A 24,823-nucleotide genomic window follows, 5' to 3' on the forward strand; every position below is an offset into this window, starting at 1 on the left:
TCGTAAGATATTAAGGGGGGCACAAGTGGTATACGATAATACCATAAGCTCAAAAATATAGCATCAATGAAAAAGGAAATAATATTAATAAAAGTGTATGGATTATTAACCAAACAAGAAGTAAAACAATAACATTGTATGGATCATTAACCTAATGCAAATTAAACAAGTCTGGAGCAAACTAGCAAACTCTAATCGACACGATTACAAGTTGGAATTCTAGATAAACCAACAAAAGTTTATAAGTCGAGATAGAGCTGGAAATTTTTTGCAAATAAGTTTCGACCTCACAACCCCGAGACCATACTCGAGGATGAGGAAAAGTTACTATCAATGACAATAAATAACTAGACTAACGAGGTTACATGCCAAATAAGTATTTTATAACAAAGATATGAGGTAAAAGTAATATTCGATTTTGAAAATAACGAAGTTGAAAAAGGTGCAATTGAATGAAATTTCGAGCTCAAAGCACGACAAGTATTTGTGTAGATAAACAAATATAGTACTTTTTGCACGTTCTTGGAATGTTTCGAGGCTAGAAAGGTGAAGCGTGTAATAAAGGAAAAAGCATTCAAGGTAGACAATACGCATGAATATTTTGAGCAAGAAATCTACGCATAAAAATGTAAACTATCATCAAAATATAAACAAACTCAAACCTTGATTTTTAATTGTCTTTGCCCAAGGGGCATGAAAAAGAAATCTTTAATTACAAAAAAAAATAGTAAGGGGCGCAACCCTTTTTAATAAACGAGATTCATTCTTGGCCAACAGGAGCAGACTCAGCCTCTTCACCTTTGCCATCCAAGGTGGTGACAGTAACCTCCTCCTCAGCCAACCGAGCCTTCCATTTGAAGACGAACACCTCTCCCTTATCCAGGAGGAACAAGGTGTCCATCTCGGGATTTAAAGACCACATTCTGTACATGGCCCGCTCAGTAGCCCAATCCTTCTTGGCCTTGAATTCCTCAAGCATGCGTTTCATCTCATCCTCGAGAATCTTGAAGGCGATGCTCTTTTCCTCCTTTAGGCGTTCAGTCTCGGCCTTGGCAGCACTCGTTTCTGCCTTCAGACGATCAATCTCGGCTCTAGCGGCGTCAAAATCGGTTGTTTTGGTGTCGAGCTCGGCCTTCAAGTTGTTGACGTTGGCCTCTGAAGAAGTAAGTTTGGCCTGGGAAGCTTTAAGGGCATTGTAACGCCCTACTTCCTTAGAGTCGTTACTAAGTGAGTTAAAAATGTCTCATTAGCTCGCTAATCAAGGTTTTAGGTTAAAAGTGTGACTAAACTACAACAAAACACGTTTAAAGACATTAAGTATAAACATTTGGTTATTCATTGAAATCTTAGAAAGTTTTACAGTTGGAATCTCAAAATACTGTTTAGAAAATACATTACAGATCAAAATATACATATGGTCGACTTAGGCGACAAAACAACTATTACAGTACACTTTCCCAAAAATAACCTTATTCGTGGAGGGCAGGCAAGCCGAACATTTACTCGTCGCTCCACGCTCTCCGTACTCATGGTTGGTCGCCCTTTCCTTTTCCCTTACTTGCACCATAGAGCACCCTTGAGCCGAAGCCCAGCAAGAAAACTCAACACAAAACATATAACATAAGCGTAGCAATTCACAGTATATGTCAAAACAGCAAGCATGCTAAACACATAGTAGCCAATGCTATTCCAGGCGCTTTACCAGGCCTTGGGTTCACGGTCTTCACTAAGAGGGTGGCTCTAGTACCCTAGGGGGGTCTCGCCCTAACGTCCTGCACTCAGCGTGCTCAACACCGACCCTGGCCCCTTGCCGTACTCTGCTTCCTGCCGTTCTCTGCCTTCGTCGTTCACTCAAAAATATGCATCACATAGCACAATATCAACAGATATTTAAACACATACTGAATATAAACATTAGGTCCATGCCCTGCAACACAATCATTAGGGATATGTCCTGCAATACAAATAATAGGGCCACGACCTACTCTACGGATACAACAGTTTTCTTACCTGTGTCCCGAGCTATATGAGCACTGCGATCACGAGCACAGTCCCCTAACCCGAGCCTCGTTAAAAACCTAGTCACAACGTGTTCATAATAACCATTTATCAAGTTCTAAACCAATAAATAACTTTGAAATATAAATCTAGCCTTTGGGACCTTGGATTCTACTAATCCGGGTAGTAAAATCCTTTCTGAGCCTTAACATTTGAGTTCCCAAGCTAAAAACCTACAAACAGCCATTATTTTGCATTTGAGTCGCGGCCCAGCCCCTTAAGGGCCACGGCGCACTCAAGTCAGAGGCAATATGCCTCTCTACTGAGGGACACGAGCCACGGCACGCTATACCTTGTGATGCGGTGCGCCTAGACAAACAGGGGCTTTCCAGCCTCTTCGACACACACAGGTCGTGGCGCTTGAAGAACAGGGCCGCGGCCCGAGCCCCCAAACCCAAAAAATCAAACTATTTCCTGCGTTTTCCTCGAGCCTAAGCCCCAAATTCACACCCCAATCATAAACCCAACTTAGATTTAGGTCTAGAATTCCCTTTCACATAACCTAAACAACACAATAGAACCACAAACAACTTCTCACACTCATCAAACATTCAAAATCAAACTTAAAATTGAACTCTCATGCAAACCTCCAATCCCAGCAGAATTCAACATGATGATCAAGTATAAGACCTTACCTCTATACAATATTCGACCCTAAGCTAACTTCAATTGCCTCAAAATTCAATTTTCCTAAAGCTTCAGCCTCAAATCCACAGCCTCAACCACTTGAATTCCCAAAGCTTGCTTAAGTCTCCAAGAGAGAGTGAGAGAGAGAGAGAAAACCGATGGAAAGAAATAGTTGAGAGTTGTTGCTTGTCCTTCCCTTAATTCTAGTGGTTTCTCAAGCCATCTAAGTGTATATCCAACCTTAGTCAAATGTGTAAAATGCCCTTAAGCTTATCCTAATCCTCAAGTGCTACCAAGGGAAATTTTGTCTATTATCAAGTCCCGCTAGTTCCTTGAGTGTTCCTATAAATCCTAGTTTAATCCCGACATGTCCAAATCATTGCTAAATTACTACCCACTACTCGATAAATCTCGAACACATATTACGTTCCCAAAATACCCCTAGGCTTCTCCTGAGTCGGGTATTTGACCTCGTTGTGACTATCTAGCTAAACTGCTCACTAGGACCATCTTGGAATCGTGCATCACAAATATATCACCACTCACTCGTGGTATCAATCATAATATACACAAATATTTCATTTATGCCCTCAACAGGCTAAAATTACAAATATACCCCTAATAGCCAAATGGGGCCCACATGCATATTTAATTCACCTAAACATGCATTTCTAATCACATAATCATCAAACTCATATATTAACGTAATTAAATCAAGTATTGCCCTCCCGGCACGCTAATCAAGGCCCTAAGCCTTATTAGCAAATTTGAGAAGCTACAACTATCCCCTCCTTACAGAAATTTCACCCTCGAAATTACCTGAATAACTCGGGATACTGATCCCGCATATCTGTCTCAAGTTCCCAAGTCGCCTCTTCCACTTTGTTGCTCCTCCACAACACTTTCACTAAGGCGATGGTCTTGCTCTGCAAGACTTTATCCTTTCGATCGAGAATCTGAACTGACTTCTCTTCGTACGATAAATCCTGATCCAGCTCCAAGTTCTCATAACTCAATACGTGCATAGAATCTGATACATACTTCCGGAGCATGGATACATGAAACACATTGTGAAACCCTGATAAAGCTGGAGGCATCGCCAATCTGTAAGCTACCTCTCCAACCCATTCCAGAATCTCAAAGGGGCCAACATACCTAGGGCTTACCTTGCCTCGCACACCAAACTGTTTCACCCCTCTTAAGGGAGAAACTCTAAGAAAGACATGGTCACCAACTTGAAACTCTACGCTACTGCGTCTCAAGTCTGAGTAACTCTTCTGCCAACTCTGGGAGGTGAGCATTCGAGCTCTAATCTTCTCAATTGTGTCATTGGTCCTCTGAACAACCTCAAGACCTAGATACCTCCTCTCACCTGTTTCATCCCAATGAATAGATGATCTGCACTTCCTCCCATATAACATCTCATACGGAGCCACTCCGATAGTCGCCTGATAGTTGTTATTGTACAAAAACTCAATCAAAGGGGGATACTTACTCCAAGATCCCCCAAAATCCAGCAAACACGCTCATAACATATCCTCCAGTATCTGAATCATCCTCTCAGACTGCCCATCCGTCTAAGGATGATAAGCAGTACTAAACCGCAACTATGTACCCATAGCCTTCTGCAGGCTCTCCCAAAACTTGGAGGTGAAGGTGGGGTCCCTGTCGGATACTATCGACCTCGGAGCCCCATGTAGTCACACAATTTCTTTCACATATAATTTAGCATACTGCTCCACAATATAAGTTGTCATAACAAGTAAAAAGTGGGTGGACTTGGTGTTCCTATCCACAATCACCCACACTAAATCATGTTGTCCCATGGTCTTCGGAAATCCAACAACGAAGTCCATGGTGATATCCTCCCATTTCCACTCCGGAATCCCTAGAGGCTGCAACAACCCTGCTGGCCTCTAATGTCCAGCCTTTACCTGCTGACAAGTCAAATACTTGGCCACATAATCCACCACATCCCTCTTCATTCTTGACCAACAATACATTCTCAAATATTGGTACATTTTCATCGTACCCGGATGTAAAGAATAGGGAGTGGTATGAGATTCGTCTAAAATCTCTCGCCGAATACCGGAATCCATCGGAACATAAATCTGGCCTTTGTACTTCAGTAATCCCATCTCCAAAATAGAGAAGTATTTAGCTGCTCCAGCTAAGATGCCCTCTTTGTGCTCTCTCAACTGGGAATCCTCCCCCTGTGCCTTCTTGATCCTCTTAAGGGGCGTAGACTGAAGAGTGATGTTGGCTAACTGAACAACCACCAACTCTATACCTGCTCTAGTCATTTCTTCAGCTAACTTATCTAATATCTACCTCGAACTGAACAAATGTCCTGGGCCCTTCTGACTCAACGCGTCGGCCACCACATTGGCTTTCCCAGGATGGTATAGAATATCACAATCATAATCCTTTACAAATTCTAGCCAACGTCTCTGGCGCATATTCGGATCCTTCTGAGTACAGAAGTACTTCAAACTCTTATGGTCGGTGTATATTTCGCACTTCTCACCATATAAATAATCACTACAAGAAAAAATGCTTTTAATAAGACCAAAAATGTGTTATCAAAACATACCATAACACTTTTTGGCATGTAAGACCGACTATGTTATCGTAGGTCAGGGTACTTTACATAACACTTTATCATTGTTATACAGATATGTTATTATACTGTCAACGATAACACACTTTCTGTGTTATTTTAATAAATAGATAAGTGTTTAATTAAATTATTTATAATCGATTATATAACACATTTCAATACTTATAAATTTGGATTATACTACACTTTAGTATAACACATTTTTTGTGTTATACTACACTTTAGTATGACACATTTTTTGTGTTATATAATGAAGTTTGCATAACAAAATTCTTTACTTATAAAAAGTGTTATTGTAATAGATATTATAACACATTTTTCGTATTATTTTAATATTTAGATAAGTTTAAATTCTCATTATATATTCATTTATATAACACTAATTTATTATATTATATTTTTATTTTTTATTTATATAATTAAAATTAGCTTTCTAATATATACTAGCATCATCAAATGAACTTGATTTTCAAATAAAAAGGTAAAAACATTCAACATTGTATTAACAATCCACAAATTAGTTTAAAACATTCAACACTGTCATCAACAACAAAATGTTCTTTAAGTATTCAAGTAGTCTTAAATATTCAACATATTGAAAAGCTACTACTTTCAACACAAAATATTCTACAACTACCCAACACAAAGCCTTCAAAATTAAGTACCCTTTTTTTATTTCACTTGTCACATCTGCAAAATAAACAAAGAAATATTTTATTGTTATTATCTAGCATCAAAAATTACTTTAAGAAAAATGGTATGGAAATTTTTTCCAAGAGAGGACACCACATACAAAAGACAATCACAAATGCAAATCCAAGGACAATCAAAAATGCGAATACAAAAGCAATGGAAATTCCCTCTGATTTCTCTTTTCCAGAAAAAGAAAATTTTCTATCAAACTTTGTAATGTATTTCCAAACTAAAAAAAGTCAAGGACCCAATTTAATTGAACATAGAAATCAAATCCCTTTTATAAAGAATAAACTAAGCAACTTTGATGATATAATTGTTTCACAAGTACTATTTTTCTCTACTGTATGCACAAAAAGCTTGATTAATTAATAGTAAGAAATCAATTATATAGAAAGCTCATTTAATAGAAAAATCAGAACAGCAATTTAAATGCAGATAATACTAACATACATGAATGATCCTAATTATTGATTTTGAAATCTTAATAGTATAAGCTTAAAATAGATGGATGGCTTTTTAAAAAGAAATAGAAGGAAATCTTGCATACCTGGGAAAAGTGAGGATTCCTGGGTGATTGTGTAGATGACAGAGTCTTTACTTCTACAACATTGAGGACTTGATGTGAAAAATTGAAAAGCTCAAAATGTATCTACTGCCCAAGCAAATATATCATGGTGCAACCACCCCACGCTACTGAATCACCCAACAGTTCATGATTGTTTGAAGAGACTTGCCCAGATTCTTCCATATATCCCTACAATTCAAGGATTATGACATATTAGCAGGAATACGGGATATACAATATTCGGTAGAAATCCTTTGAAGTTGTAATGTCAACAAATCTTGTTTTGGGAATAGCATTCCATTTACTGCAATACTTATCCAATGCTGCACTTGTAAAGGCGAGGGCATATTCAAGCACACTTCTAGTATTCATATTTGCCTTGTATAAAAGATTTGCAATTGGAAGACACTTCAATATTTTAAATGAACTATGAAAATAAAAGCAAGATTCGCATATCAATTTAGGAAGCGGAGAATTTAAGTGATCGTCATTATTGAAGGCTGAAAATGTTCCGAGTAAATGCTTTGATTTCTCACAGACAACATTCAAATTAAACTAATATATGCACAGCTTGATGATGTCTCATGACAACAATGTTGCAAAGAAAGCAAGCAACGAGTGTTAAAACTATCTTGCCCCAAAAGAGCATTGAACTAAATGTATGGGAAGAAACTCACTAGTGAAGAAAACCATAATCACAATATTTGGTTAAAATTTAACCCAAACTTACAGGGAACCACTTTGTCGCAATTTCAAAGCTCAAAGTAGTTACAATCCAAAAAATAATTTATAAGACCACCTTGACACCGCATCAAATTCAAAATATTTTGCCCCCAAAAAAAAAATCAAAAGAGGATATTGATAATTGATGCATATTTAAACTACTCTCCGCCTAACCCTACAATATTTGACGAATAGCTATGTAGATGTTCAAGAAAACTCGAATCTCAAACTTTATGAGAACAAACCACATGTCTGACCATTTGAATTACCCGAGAATCGATGATATATACATACAATGAGTTTTCTAAATATTGAATGTTCAGCTCTGTACCTGCAGCTTCTGCTTGTTTTGATAGGGTGCTGAAAGAGGTTGGACTTGGGCACCCTGGCTTAGATAATATTGCAGCAGTGACTGATTTAAAGAGACTGAGAATTGGACTATCTCCACCATCTTGAGAATGTAATACTTGCCCATCTGCACTGGGAAGTAAACCCAGCCAAGGGGTTGTTTACATGAAGTGTCAGGTATCTACTTCTCTCTGTTCAGCATGTGAGATGGCAACAATAAGATTCAAGTGGCCAGAAACACTTATTTCAACTTTAACTAACCAATTAGATGGTATACATCATGTTTCAGGAATCTCCAGTTCATTTTGAAGACTTCAGTAAAATTATACCAAATGCAAGGACACCGGCAACCTTAATTTTATAAACAAACTCTAAACAAAAGTCTTCAAGTTCAAGTATAATAACATCATGTACCTGCCACACCTCCATCAAAAGGAAGCAATCCAATGGACTTTGGCAATGATTCTTGAAATCCAGTGATCATTGGTTCAAGTGTTGTTAACTGAAGCAACCAGGAAGAGATCATTATGCTAAACAAATTATTTTGTTTTGAAATGCTAGATGCGAATAAGGACTTGTAATGGATAGGAGGAACACCTTATTTGATATATGATCGAGAAGTGCCCTAATAAGCCAAGGCAGAGATCTCGATCCTAGAAGCTTGACAATGGAGAACAAATGAGGAATTCCAAAGAAACCACTATGAAGTCGTGCAAAATTTTGATGAGCCAAATTTAATTCCTATCACACCAAAAGCCAATGTGGCAGAAAATAAGATTATCCAGGGAAATCAAATATATGATGGAAAGCATTATTATACTTAGTTATTAGTGAAAAACATAAAGGTTGATCTCTGATATTACTTGTGGTGCATGGGAAATAGATTAGTACTTGAGTGCCACAATAGAAATTAGGCTTTGCATAGGGAACTGATGGCTATTGCACAGGAACATGTGGAACCTTCGATGATCAGAGAGAAATTCAAGATTCTCCCTAAAAACTTTATTCATCCGCTCAGTAATCAAGCTTCTCAAGTTAATTGTCCTCCCAAGTAGTAACAAACTAAAAAATATTATTTACCTTCACTCTAGTCATCTTTAGGAGTGCAGTAAACCTCATAGGATGGATAGAAAATGTATCACCATTATCTTATGCAAAGAGGAATGAGGGATCAAGTAATTCACTGCAAATATATGAACAACAATATTTATTAGCTATCTCATAGTTCCTGTAAAAGGAATAACAATAGCGTTCATATTTTGGTGGCACAGGAGAAAAAACACAAACCTCGCTGCCCAGCTCTTGTAATATGTAAATACAGTGTGGCACAGTTTAGAAACGAATAAGTCAAAGCAGTGATCCACCTATAATTTAAAGAAAACAATATGACCAATCATCAAGAAACTACTTTGGGAAGGCAAAAAGTATATCCATGAGTGGCAGTGTAAGAGAATATCCATAACGTAATAGAAGATGCTTTCGATCCAGCAAGGGAATTTATTGGTACAAACTAAAACATGTATTAAAAAAAAATTAAAATATATGATTGAAGAAAATTTACACGACTTGGGCAGAATTTCTAGAAGACTCTGCTTTTGTAATAAATGATTATTGTACGCCCTGATTTTCCCACGGGCTGATTAGCGAGCTGAGATACGGCCTAATCATGATTACCATGTGGACGTCCCCAAGACCGGAGCTGCAATCATACGATCCTACCTCCTTAGCTCGAGGTAACCTAAGGGTTCGCCAAGATTACTTGAGGACTGGGTCTGGACTCTGAATGCCGCAGGTCGAGGGAAGCATCCAGCTCGTGGTACGAACTGGAGTTGGAGGTTGTGACCTTTTATAAAGTAAACCACGCAAGGTAAACGTGCATATATCAGACATCACGTGTCTGATATGTCCCTGACTTCTCGGACACGCAGCAGGAACGTGCGTATTCAGACACCCACGACTGGGTTAGGCCGTGCGGCCCATTATCCCCTTACCTATTGATTTGACCACACTTATGTGTCAGGTTTAGGAATTAATCATGAATGTCACAGAGTTGACAAGGTCACGGGATGACCTTCTTACCAACTCCCAGGTGCCTTCTCCTATAAATATGGGGACCCTGGGAGTTGTAAGGGGTTGGATTCTATATTGTAAGAAATACCCTGTAATCAAATACCCAGTATATAGCAATAATACTGACTAGTGGAGTAGAAGGATTTTAACCTTTGAACCACTTAAAAAACGTATTTTGAGTCACCATTTCATTTCTAAGATCATTCATCTATTTCGGTTCAACCTAAGCACTAATCCCTTTCTCTTCTTTTCTTAATTACCTGTTGGCGAAGAACCGCGTCAATAGTTTGGTGCTTTAGATCAAGGATGTGCTGGCCCGACTACCCCCTCTCACAACCAACGCTAACGTCGGAGAGAGGCAAGGCAAGACTCCTAAGTCTTACCGGGGTAATCGGTCCAGGCATAGCCGCTCGGACAGACTTCCGACAGCCAACTCCACTCCTTCATCGCACCGTCGAGAGGCAAACTTCAGAGAAATGCCTAGAGCCGAACAACAGCAGTACAGCTGTTCGGTCAGAACTTCAACTCCTAGCTCCCAACCAGCCTCGAGCGCGCCTAGGGCAGCTCGAGGAAATTCCAGAAGGAGTCTGGGGAGGGCTCGCAGCGTCAGCCCGTCCCCAACAGCCGTCCTGCGCCTCGTCCAGATCGCCAGGCGCGGGACCCGCAATTTGGCAGGGCCGAGAGGCCCCCACCTAACCTCATCTGTCCTGATGGAACCAAGATCGCCTCTCCGGTCAGGCATCCTCCATCTCCGATCAGATATCCATCTCCTCCTCGGCCCGTCCGAGATATTCCAGCCTATGGGAGTAGCAGGAGAAATCCGCCATCAGCCAGACCTTCCCAACGTAACAGGGTGCCGAGGGAAAGCCCAGACCCTCACCACCAAAGGCGGACTCCGAGCCTATCTAACAGGAGCTACTGGACCGGCAGTCGCCGGAGCGACCTTTCTGGCGGAGACTTGCGTCAACGTCTAAGTTCGGCACAAAGTCCTCAAGCCACCCAGGGGGGCGACCTGCGAGATCGCCTTAACTCTCATAGAGGGGAGCTAGCAAGAGGCGACAGCCATGCTCGCTCAAGGGGAGCCCTGTCCGAAGTACGTAACGGCGGGAATGCCCCAAATAACCTATCTCAAGATAGGAGGGGCAATAACCCACCAAATATGTACAATGGATCTGGAGTTGTTGAACAGCCCCGAAATAACCAAGGACATCAGGACCAAACCCTCGAGCACTTGGCCCAGATGGAGGAGCTGATGAGGAAGCTCCTGTCGGAGAAAGAGAAAGATGAGTGCGATTTGGGGGACGAGATGGAGCTCTTCGCCCCCAGCATAGCAACAACGGCGTACCCACCTGGTTTCCGTATGCCACACCTGTCCAAGTTCAATGGAGACGGAGATCTGTCGGATCATCTGGGGATGTTCAACACCCTGATGATTGCCCACAACATTGGCCCCGAGCTGAGATGTTTGATATTCCCTTCCACACTGACTGGACCAGCCAGGAAGTGGTTCAAGCAAGGCAAAAGACAGTCAATCAGCTCCTGGAAAACTTTCTCAGATGACTTCAAAAGGGCATTCCGAGCCTCCCAGGTTGCTTGCATCCAGGCCGACTCTCTGGCTAACGTGAGGCAGCAGCCCGGCGAAACTCTGAAGGCCTACCTGAGCAGATTTGCGAACGTCGCTGCTCGGGCTAGAGACGCGGATGATAGCTCCAAACTCATGGCCATGAGAACAGGAATCCTCGTCGGAGGAGAGCTCTGGAAGGATATACAAAGGAAGGGAGTTAGCTCGGTTAACGAATTCCTTAACAGGGTCCAGGAATGGATCAACTTGGAGGAAGTCGAAGCCTCAGCTGCAGGAACCAGCCAGGTCCCTGATCAGCCCGCTGGAGTAGGGACGGAGGTCGTGGCAGTGACCCAAAACGTCACACAGAACAACCAGCTCGGTGGAGGCAAAAGAAAGGGGAATGGAGAAAACAGTCAGCACGGCCCAAAGAAGAATAAGTCCGTAGACAAGTTTAAGCCCGTCTACGCGACTTATACAGAGCTCACCCATTCTAGGGAGAATATCTTCCTAGCTAACTCTACTCGCCTCCCCTAGAAGAGGCCGAAGTCATTGAAGCACCAGAAGGGGAAGAGAGACACCTCCAAGTTTTGCCGTTTTCACAACAATGTTGGCCACAATACTGATGATTGTAGGCATTTGAAAGATGAGATCGAGACTCTCATCCGAGCCAGCCCCTTGGCCTAGTACGCGCGGAACAGAGTCCCAGCAAGTCGACCTGCTCCAGAAGTCCCGGTCAGTCAGCCCGGGTCTCGGGTAGATCAGGACGCCCCTCCTCCCGTGATTGGAGGGGAGATATCCACCATCTCTAGAGGTCCACATATGGCTGGCACGAGCAGGCCCAGAAGAGGTACGTAAATGAACTCAAAGTGCATAATGGAGTAGAGTTCGTCTCGGAGCAACGCTTGCCAAAGCAGCAGCGATTGGAGAAGCAACCGATCATTTTTACGGAGGAAGATGCGGGCCATGTCCAGTTCCCGCACAATGACCCTCTGGTCATAGCAGTTCAACTCGCTAATTGGAAGGTTAGGAGGGTGCTGATCGACAATGGGAGCTCGGTGAACCTCCTATTCCGGTCCGCATTAGAGAAGATGGGTTTGACTGTCATCGAGCTGAAGGCGACCTCCATGATGCTATATGGTTTTTCGGGAGAAGGATCGGCGGCCATAGGGACGATCGAGCTGGTGATCACCCTTGGAGAGGGACCTCGGACAGTCTCCAAACTCCTCGAGTTTGTGGTCATCGACTGCTCTGCTGCATACAACGCAATTTTGGGACGACCTACGCTCATAGCTTTTGAGGCTGTCACTTCCATCCGCCACCTCGCGATGAAATTCCCTACTTCCACAGGAATATGCACTGTCCATGGCGATCAGATCACTACCAGGGAATGCTACAGCATTTCCATGAAGGGAAAATCGAAACCTGGGCAGCTGGTGATGGCCATCCAAAGTGGTGAAGAGGAATCTCGAGACCCCTTGTCTGGTCCCGAGATTAAAAAACCTCAAAGCGCTGAAGGGGAAAATATCGTCTTAAGTGAGGATACTGACCCCCGAATAGGCGAGGACAGATCCGAGCTCCAAGCTATTGAGGAGCTCGAGGAAGTAAACATTGATCCGCAGAACCCATCACGGATGGTCAAGCTCGGAAAAAACCTCAGCAGCGAGAGGAAGGCGGAGCTGATCAGATTTCTGCGGGATAACCTGGATGTGTTTGCATGGTCACACGAGGACATGGTGGGAATCAGCCCGAGTGTCATCATGCACACACTTCATCTAGATAAAAGCGTTCCTGCAAAGTCCCAAAAGCAGAGACGCCTAAGAACAACCCGGGTTGAAGCCTTAGAGGAAGAAGTAGCCCGGCTCAAAAAATGCGGCTTTATCCGTGAAGCCAAGTTTCCGATTTGGGTCGCCAAACCCGTGCTGGTCCCGAAGCCCAACGGGAAATGGCGGACCTGCATCGACTTCTCCGACCTGAACAAAGCCTGCCCCAAGGATTGTTTTCCATTGCCAAGGATTGACCAGTTGGTGGATGCCACGGCGGGGCACGAGCTCATGTCCTTTATGGACGCGTACTCAGGCTACAATCAGATCGCCATGAATTCGGCGGACCAGGAGCACACCAGCTTCATGACCCCGACAAACGTTTATTGTTATAAGGTCATGCCCTTCGGGCTGAAGAACGCCGGAGCTACGTATCAAAGGTTAGTGAATAGAATGTTCGCAGACCAGATCAGAAAAAACATGGAAGTGTACGTTGATGACATGCTAGTCAAGTCAAAGACTGCCGATAACCATGTTTCCGACCTGGGGGAATGCTTCAAGATACTACGGGAGTATGGCATGAGGCTAAATCCACAGAAGTGCACTTTTGGAGTCGCATCGGGAAAATTCCTGGGTTTCATCGTCAATACCCGAGGAATCGAGGCAAACCCCGACAAGATCAGATCATTGCTCAAGCTTCCCTCACCTAGGTCGCGCAAAGATGTCCAAGGCCTGACAGGAAGGGTGGCAGCCCTCAACCGGTTTATTTCGAAGTCCACCGATAAGTGCTTGCCATTCTACAACCTGCTCCGAGGAAATAAGAAGTTCGAATGGACAGAAGAGTGCGAAAGCGCTTTCCTCGACCTGAAGGTACATCTGGCCGAGCCACCCGTACTATCCAAACCAAAAGCAGGAGAACCTCTTTTTCTCTACCTGGTTGTCACGGAGGATGCAGCCAGTGCCGTATTGGTCCGGGAAGAGGACCGGATTCAAAAGCCAGTCTACTACATCAGCAAGAGATTTCTCGGAGCTGAATCCCGGTACCCGTTGATGGAGAAATTGGCGTTCAGCCTTATCACGGCCTCGCGAAAGCTCAGGCCGTACTTCCAGTCCCACTCAATACACGTCATGACCGATCAGCCTTTAAGGCAGGTTTTGCAAAAACCTGAAGCATCGGGACGCTTGTTAAAGTAGGCAATCAAACTCAGCCAGTTCGAGATTCTGTACACTCCGTGAACTGCTATAAAGAGTCAGGCCCTGGCCGATTTTGTAGCCGAGTGCACAGGATTCCGGGAGGATCCTGCAGAAGACTCACCCGAGGTCACCTCGGCCCAGGCATCGTGGAGGATATTCGTGGATGGTTCATCCAACGAGAATGGCTCCGGGGCTGGAATCATTTTGTTATCCCCTGAGGGACATAGATTCCACTCGGCGCTGAGATTCGGATTCAAGGCCTCCAACAATGAGGCCGAGTACGAAGCTTTGTTGCCGGGCTAAGGATAGCCCAGGAGCTAAAGGCGAGTTTCGTCCAATGCTTCAGTGACTCCAACTCGTGGTAAACCAGGTTCTGGGCAAATATCAAGCACGGGGACCCAAGATGGCTGCCTATCTAGCAAAGGTAAAGGTTGAGCTGTCCGCGTTTGGGCGAGGCTCGATCGATCAGATACCTCGGGAGCAGAACACTAATGCAGACGCTCTTGCCAAGCTCGCCACCTCTGGGGAAACGGAGACCTTGGGGTTAGTATCGATAGAATTTTTGGAGAAACCAAGTATAGAAGAAGTCAGGACGGAGGTCGAGATGATCGACGCCAGGCCGACCTGGATGACCCCCATCCTTGAGTATCTCATCGAGGGAAAGCTACCTGAAGGGCGTAATGATGCGCGGTGAGTTCTGTATTAAGCTCCCAGGTATACTATGGTAGATGGGGTGTTATACCAACGTGGGCACTCCCTACCTCTCCTACGATGTGTTCTTCCAGGCGAAGCAAAGGCCATCCTGCAGGAGGTGCATGAGGGTTTTTGCGGAGATCACACTGGGGGGCAAAGCTTGGCCTTGAAGATCCTGAGGCAAGGATATTACTGGCCTACTCTATCCAAGGACTCGGTCTCGTACGTGAAGAAGTGTGACAAGTGCCAGCGATTCGCCACAGTTGCCCGAGCTCCCCCAGTCGAGCTGAAGATGATCTCTTCCCCATGGCCGTTTGTAGTTTGGGGGATCGACTTGGTTGGCGCCCTCCCTACTAGAAGAGGCGGGGTCCGTTACGCCATGGTGGCCATCGACTACTTTACGAAGTGGGCTGAGGCAGAACCTCTGGCAACGATAACTTCCAAAAAAGTCCTTGACTTCGTGGTTAAGAACATTATCTTCCGATTCGGGCTGCCCAAGAATATTGTTTCCGACAATGGGACTCAGTTCGACAGCGACCTGTTATCCGAATTTTGCGAAAGGTACAGAATTGTGAAAAGTTTCTCCTCCGTGGCCTATCCTCAGGCGAACGGCCAGGTCGAGGCTGTCAACAAGACTCTAAAGGCGAGCCTCAAGAAGAGACTAGACGAAGCGAAGGGGGTCTGGCCGAAACAGCTCCCCCAGGTCCTCTGGGCATACCGGACCTCACATCGGACTCTTACGGGTCATACTCCTTTTTGCTTGACCTTCGGGAGTGAGGCAGTCCTCCCTGTGGAGATTAAGGTGCTTTCGCATAGGGTCCAGTCATATGACCAGGATCGCAACCACGAGCTTCTTCGCACTTCTTTAGACTTGATTGATGAAAGACGAGAAGATTCGCAACTCCAGCTCGCCCATTATCAGCAAAAGATCACTCACTATTTCAACTCAAAAGTCAAGAAGCGCGCCTTTAGCGTTGGCGATCTGGTCCTCAGAAGAGTTTTCTTGGCCGGAAAGGATCCCAAAGATTGAGTATTGGGACCGAACTGGGAAGGACCATATCAAGTCATCGAGGTCATTAAGGAGGGAACTTATAAGTTAGCTCGTCTTGATGGAGGGGCAGTCCCATAGACTTGGAACGCCATCCATTTGAAGAGATATTATCAATGATTCACTTGTAAGGCTAAAAGGCCATCTTTTATGTATTAAGCAATGAGAATTAACTTTTTGTTTATATTTGTACATGTTTTCAAGTGTAATCTAAAGTAACCACGAAAGACCCTTTCCCAGTTACTTGGGGGGCATATGGTACCTGGATATAACCAGGTCGCCTTAATGACTTAGAAGTTGATTCATATCGATTGATCGTTGTTTTTCTTAAAAAACGCAAGATATTGATAAGGATTAACGCAAACTAAGTCCTATCCTGGATTTAACCAGGTCGCCTCATAAAACTTAGAAGTTGACTTAAATCGATTGATTGTTGCTTTTCTTAAAAAGCACGAGATATTGATAAAAGTTAACACGAACTAAGTTTTCAAATTAAGTTCCTGGATATAACCAGGTCATATAACTTAGAAGTTGATTTAAATCTATTGATCGTTGTTCTTCCTAAAGAGCATGAGATATTGATAAAAATTAACACGAACTAAGTTTTCAAATTAAGTTCCTGGATATGACCAGGTCAAAAAACTTAGAAGTTGATTTAAATCTATTGATCGTTGTTCTTCCTAAAGAGCACGAGATATTGATAAAAATTAACACGAACTAAGTTTTCAAATTAAGTTCCTGGATATGAACAGGTCAAAAAACTTAGAAGTTAATTTAAATCTATTGATCGTTGTTCTTCCTAAAGAGCACGGGATATTGATGAAAGTTAACGCGAACTAATTTTTTGAAAAAATTGTAACTGAAATGCGTAGAGGCAAAAGGGAGTTAATCAATTCAAAGGTAAAAATTAATTGTCTCGAGGTGGGAACACCTCATGCAAGAGTTACAACAAAAAAATAATAAGAATGAAAGAGTGGGCCCTAGGTTCCACCAGTTGGCCCTTGGAGGTCACCGTCTCGCCCTGCTCAGCTGCGCCGGAGACTTCCCCGGCCTCGGAAGGTGCTTCTTTCTCGAGGCGAGCTTTGAACTTCTCCAGCAAGGGCTCCCAGACGTCCGCTACCAAGAAGGAGAAGTAGGCATCCTGATTATAGGCCCAGCAATGGTAGAACATGTCCTCCATGGCGGTGCCTGAAGTTGCCTGCTCGGCCTCCAGGGTGGCCTTGGCCTCGGCCTTCGCAGTGTCTAGGTCGGCCCGCGAGGCGGCGAGGACGACTTTGGTGGTCTCGAGCTCTTTTAGCTTGGGACGGGCCTCTTTCAGCTTGGCCTGCGCGGCCACCAGGGCGTCCTTAGCCGCCTGCAAGGAGGTCTGGTGGTTGGCCACAACTGTCTAGTGCTCGCTCCTCATCTCCCCGAGCTGAGCCTTGGTCCTGGCTATGCTCCGATGAAGGGCAACGGCGCTCTGCGAAAACGGAGGGGCACATGCCTTAGGAAAAAAAAAGAGAAGGGAGAAAGGAAAAACAGGGCAAGGTGTAATAATCAAAAACCATAAAAGGTTGAGGTTAGCTTACCGTTAGGGCCATGCCCAGTGAAGACTCCAGCACGCCCACCGAGCTCCTGGTTTCGATGGCCCTGAGCTCCTTCTCGTTGAACTTGTAGATGTGGCTGACGGCATAGTTCGTCGACTCATACACCGTCCCCCGGAAGGCCTCTGGAATCTTCTCCAGGTCATGGGGGTCAACCGGGATGCGCACCTCGGAGGTTGAAATTTCCAAAGTCCCGAGCTCCGCCTCTGTGTCTCGGAAGAGGGTCGGAGCTCGCGGAGGGGGTGGGGGCATTCTGCTCCCCCCTGCAGCGGGAGGAACAGTTTCCACGACCTGGGCGGCTGGGGGCTGCTTCTTCTCCTTTGCAGGAGACTTGGTTGGGGTCCCGAAAGTTTTCTTTGAAGTCCGGAGCTTCTTCATTTTGGGTCCAGAGGCCCCGGCTGAGGGATTCCCCCCGGCGAACGCAGCTCGCAGACTCCCTCCGGGCTGAGACATCTCTTCTGTCAAAGCAAAGATATGGTTAGTACACAAGTTAGCAGCCATTCAAAAACAAAAACAAAGGGGGAAAAGGATAAATTCAAGTGTATATATATACTAAAAGGGATCCTACCCCCCGAGCTAGAAGAAGAACCTATGGTTACGACCATCGGCCCCGGAGCTCCTGCGGGAGAATCTAAGTCGATTATTTCCCGAGCTGGCGGAAGTTCTGGATCCGACTCTGGCTCCGGGCTAGATTCTTCTACATATTGCCTAAGTCCTGGAGCTACGGCACCCCTCCGGAGTGATGGCCATGACCGAAGGTTGGTCCCATACTCCTCGAATAGGATCGACCTAAAGGCTAGGGTGTTATCTACGACTATGGTACCCCTAGGGCGGCTATCTTGGTAATCCAGCACGAGCTGATCGACACAGTGAAGCAGGGTTGTATCTAGGTCCAGATCACTTCGGTGACGTTGGACGATCTGTCTGGGATTGAACCTAGCTAGCCGAGGGTCGGTGATGGCCCTATCTAAATTCCTAAACATGTAAGGGTTACCTTGGCCGGAAGGACCCGCGACTGCTCTGGACCGGATCCTCTCCTCGTCCGTTCTCTAGGCGACCTCCAACGCCCACTTCCTGTTCCTCACGAGGGGAACCTCGTCCTCCTCATCTTCATCCCCCACGACCTCCTCCACGATGATAGGCCTCGTATCGCGGGCTGGGGGAAGCGCCCGGGACCTCCTCAGGTTCAGAGTCTGATTTGGGAAGATCAGCTTACAGGCCACCATCGTCTCGTCTGTCACGAGCACACGGTATTCCTTTTCACTAGGGGGCAAGCCCGCCAGTGTCTCGTATTGGGCCCCGAGGGTCACAGATTTCTCTGTCCTCGCAAAGATAGCTGCAGAATTAATCTAAATCAGAAAGGGATACAGGAGGAGCTATATGATACTTAACTTACGAGATAAGGTTGAAAAGCACTTACGAGGACGATTGAAATAGTGGAGCTCGCAGTTTCGGAACCCCGTCGACATAAAGAATTGATCTTTGAAGTCGTTGGGGTGGCTGGGCAGCTCGATGACCGCAGCCGTGTTGGGGAATCGGGTTAAGTAATAAAACCCGTCGCGTCGCCCCCGCTGCTCCGGGCTGGCCTTGAGGCAGAAAAAGTACAAAATATCTGCAGGAGTGGGGACCTCCCACTCCTGTTTCAAGAATAAATATCTTAACCCCGCCAACAGCCGATAAGAGTTGGGGGGAGCTAGAATGGGGCCAACCTCACGTAATTGAGAAAGTCAACGAAATACTGATCCAACGGGAGGAAGGCCCCCGCCTTAAAATGCTCGTCGCTCCAGGCCGAGAATGCCTCGTCAAGCGGTGCGCAGCTCCGCTCGCCCTCTGTGGGAGTTCGGGCAATCACGGATGCTCTCCCCAGCCCGATGTTATGGGAGAGGAATATTTTGTTGACCTTCGCCTGGTCAGTAATCTTTGAGACGATCCTCTCTGCCTCAAAGAACGCGTCAGGGGCCACCTCGAGCTCTTGTTCCACCGCTGGCCCGAAGTTGGGGATCGGGGATTCGGCCATCACCTCATTCCCTTTGTCTTGACGGGAGGACGAGCTTCCTACAGGCTTCTTGGGAGCATTCTTCTTGGGTCCCATCTGGTCGCCTAGCGAACAAAAAGAAGAAATTTTAGAAGAAGGCGACTTAAAAATGGAGAACAATCTGTTTCCTTGACACGAGCTGAGGTAAGCCCAGCTCGTGGAGAGTGAGACCATGCAGTTCTATGAACACGCGCCTGTGCTCCCAACAAATCCCCAATTACTCGGAATTCGTGTGTCAGGAGGGTCAGGTTAGAATTTTTCCTTGGAGGGAAAGTTCCAATAAGCAAGAAAGGAAAAACCGCCTGTGAAGCGTGTCCCCTAAGCTACCCAGTTTTGCACCCAAAATACTGGATATTTTGAACTAATATCCCAAAAATCCTACCCAGAAATTTTCCCCAAAAAATGCATCCTGTAAACCATTCTCCTAAACGGTTCCCTACTACAAACAATACCCTAACCTAAAAGGCTTTCACCCTTCATTCCCACAAAACCCAGCAAACCCTTGCATGCGGCTACAGTAAATATTTACCTAAGCTACAATGAAAAATAATTTCAAAACATGCACAGTCAGGAGACTTACAGAATGTTTGGCTGGGAAGAGGATGAAGGAATCGCCTGGGTTGGGGCTTCGTCGAAGTGAGTGATTCCAAGGCTTCGAAGGAGTCCTTGCGTCTGGGTTTCTGGAACGCCAAAGATGGTAACCGTAAAGAGGAAAAAGGGGGGATTTTTGAGAGCAAGAAGAAGAGGAAAACTTCTGAGAAATTTCAAATGAAAGGGTGGCCCATGCGTAGGGTGGCCACCCCTTTTATATGCGTGAAGGGTCACATGAAGAGGTCCGTTGGATTGCCCTGATGTGGGATCCAAGGCCCTCCACTCGAAAGACGAAACAACGGCTGGGCATAGGCTAGGCCATTAAATGCGGTTCTCGGAAGACGTACCGTCACCAACCACGATGTTCCACGTATTCGGCGCCTACGTAGAATGTGGAATATGAAGAGTTCATGGGGAAGCCTAAAAGCCCCTACTGTGGCCCTACACGACGTCGTGTACCACGAGCAGGAGCTTGGGGGGCAGATGTACGCCCTGATTTTCCCACGGGCTGATTAGCGAGCTGAGATACGGCCTAATCATGATTACCATGTGGACGTCCCCAAGACCGGAGCTGTAATCATACGATCCTACCTCCTTAGCTCGAGGTAACCTAAGGGTTCGCCAAGATTACTTGAGGACTGGGTCTGGACTCTGAATGCCGCAGGTCGAGGGAAGCATCCAGCTCGTTGTACAAACTGGAGTTGGAGGCTGTGACCTTTTATAAAGTCAACCACGCAAGGTAAACGTGCATATATCAGACATCACGTGTCTGATATGTCCCTGACTTCTCGGACACGCAGCAGGAACGTGCGTATTCAGACACCCACGACTGGGTTAGGCCGTGCGGCCCATTATCCCCTTACCTATTGATTTGACCACACTTATGTGTCAGGTTTAGGAATTAATCATGAATGTCACAGAGTTGACAAGGTCACGGGATGACCTTCTTACCAACTCCCAGGTGCCTTCTCCTATAAATATGGGGACCCTGGGAGTTGTAAGGGGTTGGATTCTATATTGTAAGAAATACCCTGTAATCAAATACCCAGTATATAGCAATAATACTGACTAGTGGAGTAGAAGGATTTTAACCTTTGAACCACTTAAAAAACGTATTTTGAGTCACCATTTCATTTCTAAGATCATTCATCTATTTTGGTTCAACCTAAGCACTAATCCCTTTCTCTTCTTTTCTTAATTACCTGTTGGCGAAGAACCGCGTCAACAATTATCATAGCACGTTTGTACTAAATATTAGCCAAAGGATAACATTTTCAAAGATTAATAAACAATCATCAAGGAAAGAATATAGCGGACAGTAAAACAAGGTAAGAGAATACTTATTACCCAGTAGGATAAATGGAAATACAAGAATAAAACTACAATGTCTCAAACTACTTTAGAAATTTCTATACCTCAGCCTCAATTTCATCATAGAGGAAACGTTGTTTCAAGACAGTTAATGCTTGTTGGGCTGAATCATTATAGATGTCAAATGGCATTAAAATACTCTCAATAAGACTCGCGTTCTGTGACTAAATAACATAATCCACCAACATCCAGGGAATAGAGCATTCAATAGGAAACTGAACAAGGAGAATAAAAATGTTTCAATAAAATAAACAGGACTATTGATGATTAGTCAGAACAGCAAAGTAATAACTTGAAAATCAAGTGAGTACAGCAAAAAAATAAAAATAAATAACAAATAAGAATGCACACATTTCACAATTTTCAGAAGCATTTGCAGGGACGAGTTGTTGGAGTTAAAGGTACATTGCCTAGCAATTAAGATAACCATGCTTTTCACTAGTGTTATGACTTATCCAAATTATATTTATCTGTAATTATTTGTAATTCTTGGTGTGAAGACTCTCATTCCATAGTAACATTTTTAACACCCTCGTAGTGAAATTGGCTCTCCTTGAAATTCTAAGAAGCTCTTGTATATATATATATTAAGTGGACAAAAAAGAGTAGTCATTTTCAAGTTCCCTTTAATTATTGTGGGAGCATGTGATATTCACGGATAGAGACAATGTGGCTAAAGGCCTATGCACATGTAAAGCCAAAAGAAAATTGCTATCATCCATTTTCAGTCATCACTCCCAAGTTTCCAACCACAACCAGTACTAAATTGTTACACATTTCACAATTTCAAAATAACAAATCGAGTGAGTACACCAACATCCCTCTGTATGCATGTTTCAGCTACATATACTACTTAAAGTTTAAGAAGACTCCAATTATAATGCTATAAAGTTGTTTATACATGAATAACACGAGTTGATTCCAAATAAAATTCTATAAACCATAGGAAGCCAAGGTCTGTCAAAGTTGCAACGGTTGCTGCACATAGAATCACGTGAAGGTAAGATATAACTTATAAGATAATGTCATAATATTAATGGTAGTTAATCTAGCTTATCAACTTTGAAAAATTCAAAGGCTGGGTTACATGTGTGATATGGACATTCTTAGGAAAATGGAGCCAAAGGTGACTAAGCAAAAATACCTGAGTAATCCAATATATGTAAGAAAAAACTGAGCTTGTAAAAGAAGGTTTCCAACTGTTTCATATCATTGACCTAAGGCTCTATAATTAACTGTATCCACACCACCTTTGGCCTTGGGGACATAGATTGGAATAAACGATGAAAAAACACCTGTGAAGATAAGAATGTACACAAGTTCGCAGCAATATCATTAATCAAAATAAGGTTAGAACATTAGATCATATGTACCAAAACACATTATATTCATGCTTTAGATACCCAAAAGATTTTCTCCTGTCTCTTCCATTTGTTGGACAATTCTATTGTAATTTGTAAAATTTAGTAAGGAAAAACAAGCAATTATAAACTGCTCACAAATACTACAGAAAATTCACAAACTCTGTATACACACCTTTGGCCTTGGGGACATTGATTGGATTGAACGATGGGAAAACACATGTTAAGATAATAAGAATGTACACAAGTTCATTGCAATACAACACTCAAATTTAATTAATCAAAATTATCTATCATAACGTAACATACTCACAGTAAAAGAAAGGCCTTGCTTGAGGCACCATAAGGGTTCCAGATGGAGGAAATGCAAGCCTCCCCAACCAACCCAAAACAAGCCTACCTAGCACTTGTTTCATAGGATCTTTCACCCCAAAACAAAAATGATGCAAAATGAGTTGATTATTAATGGAATATAAAGCCAATCATCAATGATGTAATCTAAAGAATATAAAGCTATAATACCTGCAAAAATCTGATTCAAAAACTCATTTCGGCCAAGTTGAGTGGTATCTGATTTTAAATAAGAAACTTGGAGAGTATTGTCTACTATAACATCCTCCAACTCTCGCTCTTGCACAGCAAACATTTTCATTATAATTGTATTTGTATGGCAATATGTCCTTTTATTATTCACACTAACACATGAGTAGTTCATTTAGATGCTAATGGATATATCATCTTAAGGTAAATGTAAAATCAATGGGACTTAGAACTACCAAAAAGAACTTCAAAACAAATTATGTTTGAGGCCCTCAAGATAGCAACAGGATTTTTTTTATTATTGATTTATTAACTTACTCACATCACAAGTGAGCAAATCCTCCATCTTACCCTAACAACCTCGTATAGTGAAGGGATATGTCACATCTTTCCCATGACTAGCTGGAATTTCCTAATTCTCTAAAACATGAAAAATGGGCTGCATCAATCCATGATTATTTCTTTGTATTTATAGACACAAGATGATTAATAGCAAGCATTCCTCTTAATGAGACTACGGAATGTATCAAGATGAACTTTGTTCAAATCATTGACAATTTGATGAATCAAGATTCAAAAGTTCACAATGAAGAAATTAGTATCATGCAAGTAAAAGTTAGAAATAAAATCAGTACGCGTGTGTTCAAAAAGGAACAAGCAAATGATTAGAAAAGAATAAGATAATGATTATGTAAAAGCTTACTTGCTTCAGAAGCTCTGCTTCTGTCGCAAAAGGAGACCATTGCAACAGCATCAAAAGATAAGACATAAAATGCTCTTTACCATGCAAGAAGTCCAGTACCCATCGATGTATTAAACTCATAATGAACCTACAATAAAATAAATACACAAGTCAAGCACCACACAACCAAAATTATTCACAAAGAAAATGAAACTACAAAATATTAATTTATTTACTCATTTGCTGATTTTCTGCAAAACAAAGTAGCAGAGCAGGCATTAGATGAACAAGAATCCATAAAAGCAAAAGGACTACTAAATACTAAATTTGGCAAAAAAAAAAACTTACCTACCATAGGTACAACTATTCAGTCATAGTTTTCTTTTCTCAAGAATGTATAAGAGAGAAGTCTGATGCTTTGAGTCAATACCCTACACACAAGAATAAGGGGATAAGATCTATTCTAATTATTCATCATGCATGCATAAGCCACGGCGTTAATTTAAAGTAATATTCAATCTATGAATTGCATATACCTAAATTTAATACATTTAAGAGGGGAAATCATAAAAATCTGCCATCTTCCCTTCCTTTCCAACAACAATATAATATATATTTATATATAAATGAATGTAGTATAAACAATAAACATATGTATTTCAACAAATATATATATTTATTAATGTGAAACTGA

At 43.2% G+C, this 24,823-nt stretch overlaps 1 pseudogene; it reads right to left on the minus strand.

Annotated features, from left to right (window-relative positions):
• Positions 1-760: 760 nt before the first annotated feature.
• LOC133824768 (protein PIR-like) lies at positions 761-23,553 on the minus strand (annotated as a pseudogene).
• Positions 23,554-24,823: the final 1,270 nt, after the last annotated feature.

Source organism: Humulus lupulus, chromosome 3 (assembly GCF_963169125.1).
Source record: "Humulus lupulus chromosome 3, drHumLupu1.1, whole genome shotgun sequence".
In the NCBI taxonomy this organism is placed as follows: Eukaryota; Viridiplantae; Streptophyta; class Magnoliopsida; order Rosales; family Cannabaceae; genus Humulus; species Humulus lupulus.